The following is a 5,987-nucleotide window of genomic DNA, read 5'->3' as shown; positions in this document are numbered from 1 at the left end:
TGGGGGATAGACATTGTTGGCCCATTTCCTCCAACTCGCCGATAGAGAAGGTACGTGGTAGTGGCAGTGGACCATTTCACCAAATGGGTAGAAGCCGAAGCTGTTTCCTCCATTACTGCGGAACGAATGGTGGAATTTGTCAGAGACAACATCGTAGGAAGATACGGTGTTCCACATACCATCATTACCGATAATGGAACACAGTTCAACTGTGGCGAATTCAAGACTTTCTGCGAAGGGTTGGGCATCCTGAACAGATTCGCTTCAGTTTATTATCCCCAGTCCAACGGAATGACTGAAGTTACCAATCGGACGATCGTAAAGGGGATAAAAAAGAGATTGGGAGAGCATGATAAGAAGTGGGCGGATCAGCTGACAAGTGTTCTATGGGCTTATCGCACCACCCCGAGGACGGCTACAGGGGAAACACCATTCGCCCTTTCTCATGGTGTTGAAGTCGTTATCCCAGTCGAAATACAGGTCCCCAGTGATCGAGTGGCCTTTTATTGTGAAGAGGACAACGGCAAACGGCTAAGGGAGCACCTAGATCAGATAGAAGATCGCAGGGATCAATCCTATATATGCATGGCAGCATACAAACAGCGGATTGCAGCTTACCATGATAAAAATGCCAAGCTTGTGGATCTGAATGTGGGAGATCTTGTGCTCCGTAAGGCTGATAAAATCCAATCTCGAGAAGGCAAGGGCAAGTTAGGACTCAACTGGACAGGTCCTTATCAGATAGTGGAAAATATTGGATCTGCCACGTTTAAAATACAAGACATGGAGGGCAATACATTGCCACGCACATGGAACCTCCAAAATCTCCGCAAATATTTTGTCAGAAAATGAAGTGTATAAACGGTCTTGAGTACTCTTTTTCCTTTAATAAGCTTTTTCCCGTATGGTTTTTCTTATTAAAGGTTTTAACGAGGCTCACCTATAAGACCTACTTGCTGTAATAAGGCATTTCTCCCATTAATAAACATCATTTGTTCTATTATCTGTGTTCTTTTTTACTGCAGCAATATCAATATTCCAGTGTTAAAAAAAGAGGGGGGGGGGGGGGGCATCCAACGCTCTCCACATTTACAATGTATCGCTATCTTAGAGATATGCCCTTGATGCCTTAAAGACATAAGAAGATCAATCTTATGGGCGGATCCCAATCTCCAATAGAGTTAAAATGATCCTTGGACGCAAGGTCTTTATACTCTCTTATCCTTTCCAGAGAAGGATTCACAAGTCCTACGGGCGGATCATTTCACCTCAAAGATAGGTAGCAAATTGATCCCATGGGCAGCTTTACTTCCTCTAGAAGGAATAGAACAGCTTATAACCTTCACAAAGGTTCATACAATGGAGTATGGCTGGCCACCTACTTCAAATCCTAGATGCCTATATATATTTCCTTACGCAAACATAAAGGTAAAATAACATAGCTTCCATAAAGGATCAAAACAAACTGTACTTAAAAATGTTTTTACAATGTCACAAATAAAAGCAAGCTAAGTAATAATAGGAGCATCCTCCTTTGCGCTTTCTTTGCCCACGGTGCTTGCTTGGGGATCCTCCTCCTCCATATCCGCATACATGCCATCAGGAGATACCTCCTTATCCACTGAAGATGTGGAACCAAGGGGAAGAGTCTGATCAGGAATTGGTTCTGCATCCGCTTCGGGGGGCACTTCTTCAAGCTCATCCGACGTGACCGTGGTGGATGGTTTGGTTTCTCCCACAGGCCCCTTCATCCATCTCCGAACGTAATCACGGAGGTACTCCTTAGCGTCTGGCATTTTATTAAACTTCGCCACATCTTCTGGTTCGGGGACGGCGAATTGCGGATCCGTGAAGTTAGTCTCAGGATGCGCCAAGGAGAAGTACGCCATAAGCATCTCGCCGTAATAAAAAGCTTGCACACCCGCCGTGTATTCAGCTTCTCCAAGGGTGTCTTCATGGCTTTTGGCATCAGATGCAATCTTTGCCTTTAAACTCTTAATTTCCTCATCGCTGAGAACTAAGGCGGCTGTGGCAGAAGCAAGGTTTGCATTCGCAGAAGCAAGACCTGCATTAACAGAAGCGATAGTGGAATTGGCTTCCACTATCTCTTTCTCTAATCTCTCGATAGTTGCCTTATCCGCCACATTCTGAAGGAGCTCAGTTTCCATGGTACGTAGGCGAGCATACAACTGTAAAAAACAAACGATTCAATTAAAAGGCAAAAAGGATTAAGGAACTAGTATTGACTGCATCCTTTCTAAAGAAACTCACCGAAAGGAGCTCCGTCTTCCCCTTTTGGGCATGAATTGAACCAGGAATCTGGTTATAGTTCCTTTGCACTTCGCCCACCTGACCCAAGGCCTCATCCAAATCATTTAGGATGGATTCGTTCTCGAAAGAACCTTGGGCTCCCAATTTGGCGGACCAGTATCCACCAATATCGGGCTTCGCCATCTACACAAACATGAAAGAGTCAGAACTCCGGTCCAGAGCTTGATGAACAAATGGAAATCAAAGGTAACCTACATGTGCAATCTCCCCAGCAGGTCTGGCGGACCTCATGGCATCCGCCATAAGCTTAGGAACTCCAGTGGTGTTAGGTTTCCTCTTCTTCAACGGCGGCTCAACCCCTGTTTCCGCAGGACGTTTGCCAGTAACAGTCTGAGGATTCGCCGCTTGATTTTCTTGCATGCCTCAGCCTCCAAAAACTTCCTACGCGTCTCTGCAAGAGCGTGATTGGCCTTAGATAAAACCCTGCCAAAGAAAACATTAAAATAATCAAGGTTCATGAAGAAATGAAAGGTACCTTGGTCAAATTGCGTAATCTTTGAGTAAATGAATTTATCCCCTTCCTGGCGAATCAATGGGATATCACTCATCATGAAGGCTAAGGCATCCGCATATGTCCATGCATCCGCCTTGATTTGCTTCATGAGCTCCACTACCTTCTCATCACTATCCGTTAGGATACGCATGTCACCCGCCATATGTAGCGGCCTGGGGTTCCAGACTGAAGGAAAACCCAGTGGTTCGCCGTCTTTTATCTTCACGTAGAAGAATCTCTCATCCCAGCAATGAACATTGGACATTTTGTCGCTAAAGGGCGAATATACCCCGAATTTGGCGAACGTAAGATAGGATTCGGACTTCCTTTTTGAGGGTTTGTGAAAAGCTCTAAAGATACGGCCCGTATATACAACCCTTAAATTCGAGGCAAGATAACAGTCTAAAGCGATGTCCAACCAACAGTTAGGATGTAGCTGGCTGACTGTGATGTCAAAATAAGAGAGGATGTCCGCCATCATCTTTGGAAGAGGAAGTCGGAACCCTCTCTCCACGTGACTGCAGTACACTGTAAGGAAGCCGCTAGGCGGACAGGAAGGACGTTGATGAGATGCGGCAAGCTGAGTCTCATAGTTTTTAATCTAGGGAAAGCGATTCGCCAGATCCACTAGATCCGCGGCGCTCATACGAGACGGAGTGGACTCCGCTCGGGGATTCTTTTTCCTAGGAGGAATCGAAGAAGAGGCCATTGATCCCGGAAACCACCTATGGGCACCGAACGGAACGGCGCCGGAGACAGAAGTAAGAAGGGTTGGGTTCTTAGTGGAACGAGTTTGATAATGATTACGCGCCGAGTTATTAAACTCAGCTAAATCGGAATTAATCGTGTCTTCGGAAGAATGGGAGTTCTTCGATGACGAGGTGGTCCAACTAAAGTCAACTTCTATTTCAGAATGGGAGGTTGAATTAAAAAGTTCTGAAGTTGATCTAGAAGATGAAGACGAACTTCTAAACATCCAGGAAAAAGTTAAGCAAAAGAAAATGAACTTACATGAGAAATCGGAAGCTTGATGCGAAACTCTGAAGAAATCCCAGAAAAAGCTTCGAGCAAAAGAGAAAAATCGAAGAAGTGATGAAGAAAGAGAAAGCATGGGAGGAAGAAGAAAGTTTTCTCCTTCCTGGGACAGTGTGTCCACTACACGTGTTGATCATCCACTGGCATTGAACAGCGTGCTCATTAATGCAAATGTTTATGACGACGCGCGGAAGTTCAAAAGCCCTAAAGGACTTTAAGAGCATTTTGGGGGGGCTTCTGATAACATCGAGATATTATCCCGAGGACCAAAATGGATATTCACCTCAAAGTACGCCACGTAGTGATCCCCAAAGGGAAGCCGGCAGGCGGATCTCCACGGATCAGCTCTGAGAGATCCGCTGGCGGACCTATAGGGCGAATCTCTCCATTCGCCACTATAACGGCTGGCCGCTAATTCGGCCATAAAAGATCATTAATGGGTTATTAATTAGCTAACCGCCAAGTTAGGGATAACTCATAACCGCTATTAATGAAGCATTAATAGAGACTTTCTAGTTACCTGAAAGTTATAACTTCCCAGCTATATATAGCCCGATCCCCTAGGCTATCAAGGTACATATTCTCACAACCCTTGTCAATTCAGTTGGTTTTCTTGATTCATCTTACTGACTTTGGCATCGGAGCTTCCCCCGTCAAACCCAACGACGCCCCCACAGGGACGGAAGCAGATCAGAATTTCTCCACTTGTCACCAATAAGTTACTTCAAAATAGAAATACTCTTGTAAAGATGAGGGTATTATAAGGCACTGACACATATAAGACACAAGGTTTGAAACCGAATAGTTGAATAGTAAAAGTTTCAGGTAGCTCATACTAGAGATGTAAGCGTGTTTTAATTCTAATATATGCAGCAGAATTGGGAAATAACTACCTAAAAAGTGTATAATCAACCTGAATGAACGAATTCACTTGCAATATAAAAAAGAAGCAAACTTTGAAAGAACTTGAACAAATTTAGTGTCTATTTGATTCTTCTTTTTGTTTCTTTACTTGAAATAGTAAATATATGGGTATTGAGTTAGAATTGAGAAACAACTAGCAGTAGTTATTGCGGAAGTAAAATAACAGAACCAAACTGACTAAGCCTTTAGTCTATGATCAAATCCCAGGATTCCAACCTAGGGGTCAATGAAGTTTTAGACATTGCACTTTACAAATTTATTTTTTCCTGGATGATTACAAGTTTCGAGTTTGACATATTCATGTTTGGCAAATTGGTGATATATGTTTGCTTTATAATTTTTTTTAATAATCTGGTACCTACAAATGTTCCGTATTCTTTTTTGCATATATATATATATATATATATATATATATATATATATATATATATATATGAGTTTCCTTCAATCCAAATTTTAATAATATAAATCGTAATTTTTAAATAAAATATATATTTTTAATTTATGGTGGAAAAATTACTTTCGCAACCTAAAAGTTGTTACCATTAATATAATATTAACAATGACAGTTATTGTTACAAAATGTCAAAGTTTATAGCAACGACAAGTGTTGTTGCCAAATGTCAAAATAAACATTTATGGCAACGATATTTATTGTTGCGAAAACGAAATATATAGTTACGATATGAGTTGTTGCAAAAATGCAAGATATACAGCAACGTAAAAAGTTGTTTTAAAAAGTGTAAATTTATAGAAACGCCACAAGTTGTTGCAAAATGTAAAAAACCACAGCAACGACACATGTTGTTGCAAAAGAAAAATTTTATTCTCTAACCTGACGTCCATATTTCGCAACAACAAACCTTTTGCAACAACATGTGTTGTTGCCAATCTATATTTTTTGCAACGGCAAAATGTCGTTGCAGATACCTTTAGTAACGGAATGTAACACAACAACTGAAAGTCGTTGCGAAACATGTGTTGTTGTTGCTAAAAACATTTTTCGCAACAACCTTCTCCGTTGCCAAAAATCAATTTTCTTGTAGTGAACTTTAAAAATTATCACTAAAATCTTAGCTGCTCGTTTAGCTTTGGTGGCATCTAGCATTGTCTTATCTAATCAGTTCGGCTTCATTGAAGACCGAAGTATTCGGCACTATATCGTGACAGCCATAGAGGGGATTAATCACTTTAATACGCGTTG

The sequence above is a fragment of the Euphorbia lathyris genome, chromosome 8 (assembly GCF_963576675.1).
Source record: "Euphorbia lathyris chromosome 8, ddEupLath1.1, whole genome shotgun sequence".
Taxonomy (NCBI): Eukaryota; Viridiplantae; Streptophyta; class Magnoliopsida; order Malpighiales; family Euphorbiaceae; genus Euphorbia; species Euphorbia lathyris.
This window is presented reverse-complemented; position numbering follows the sequence as displayed.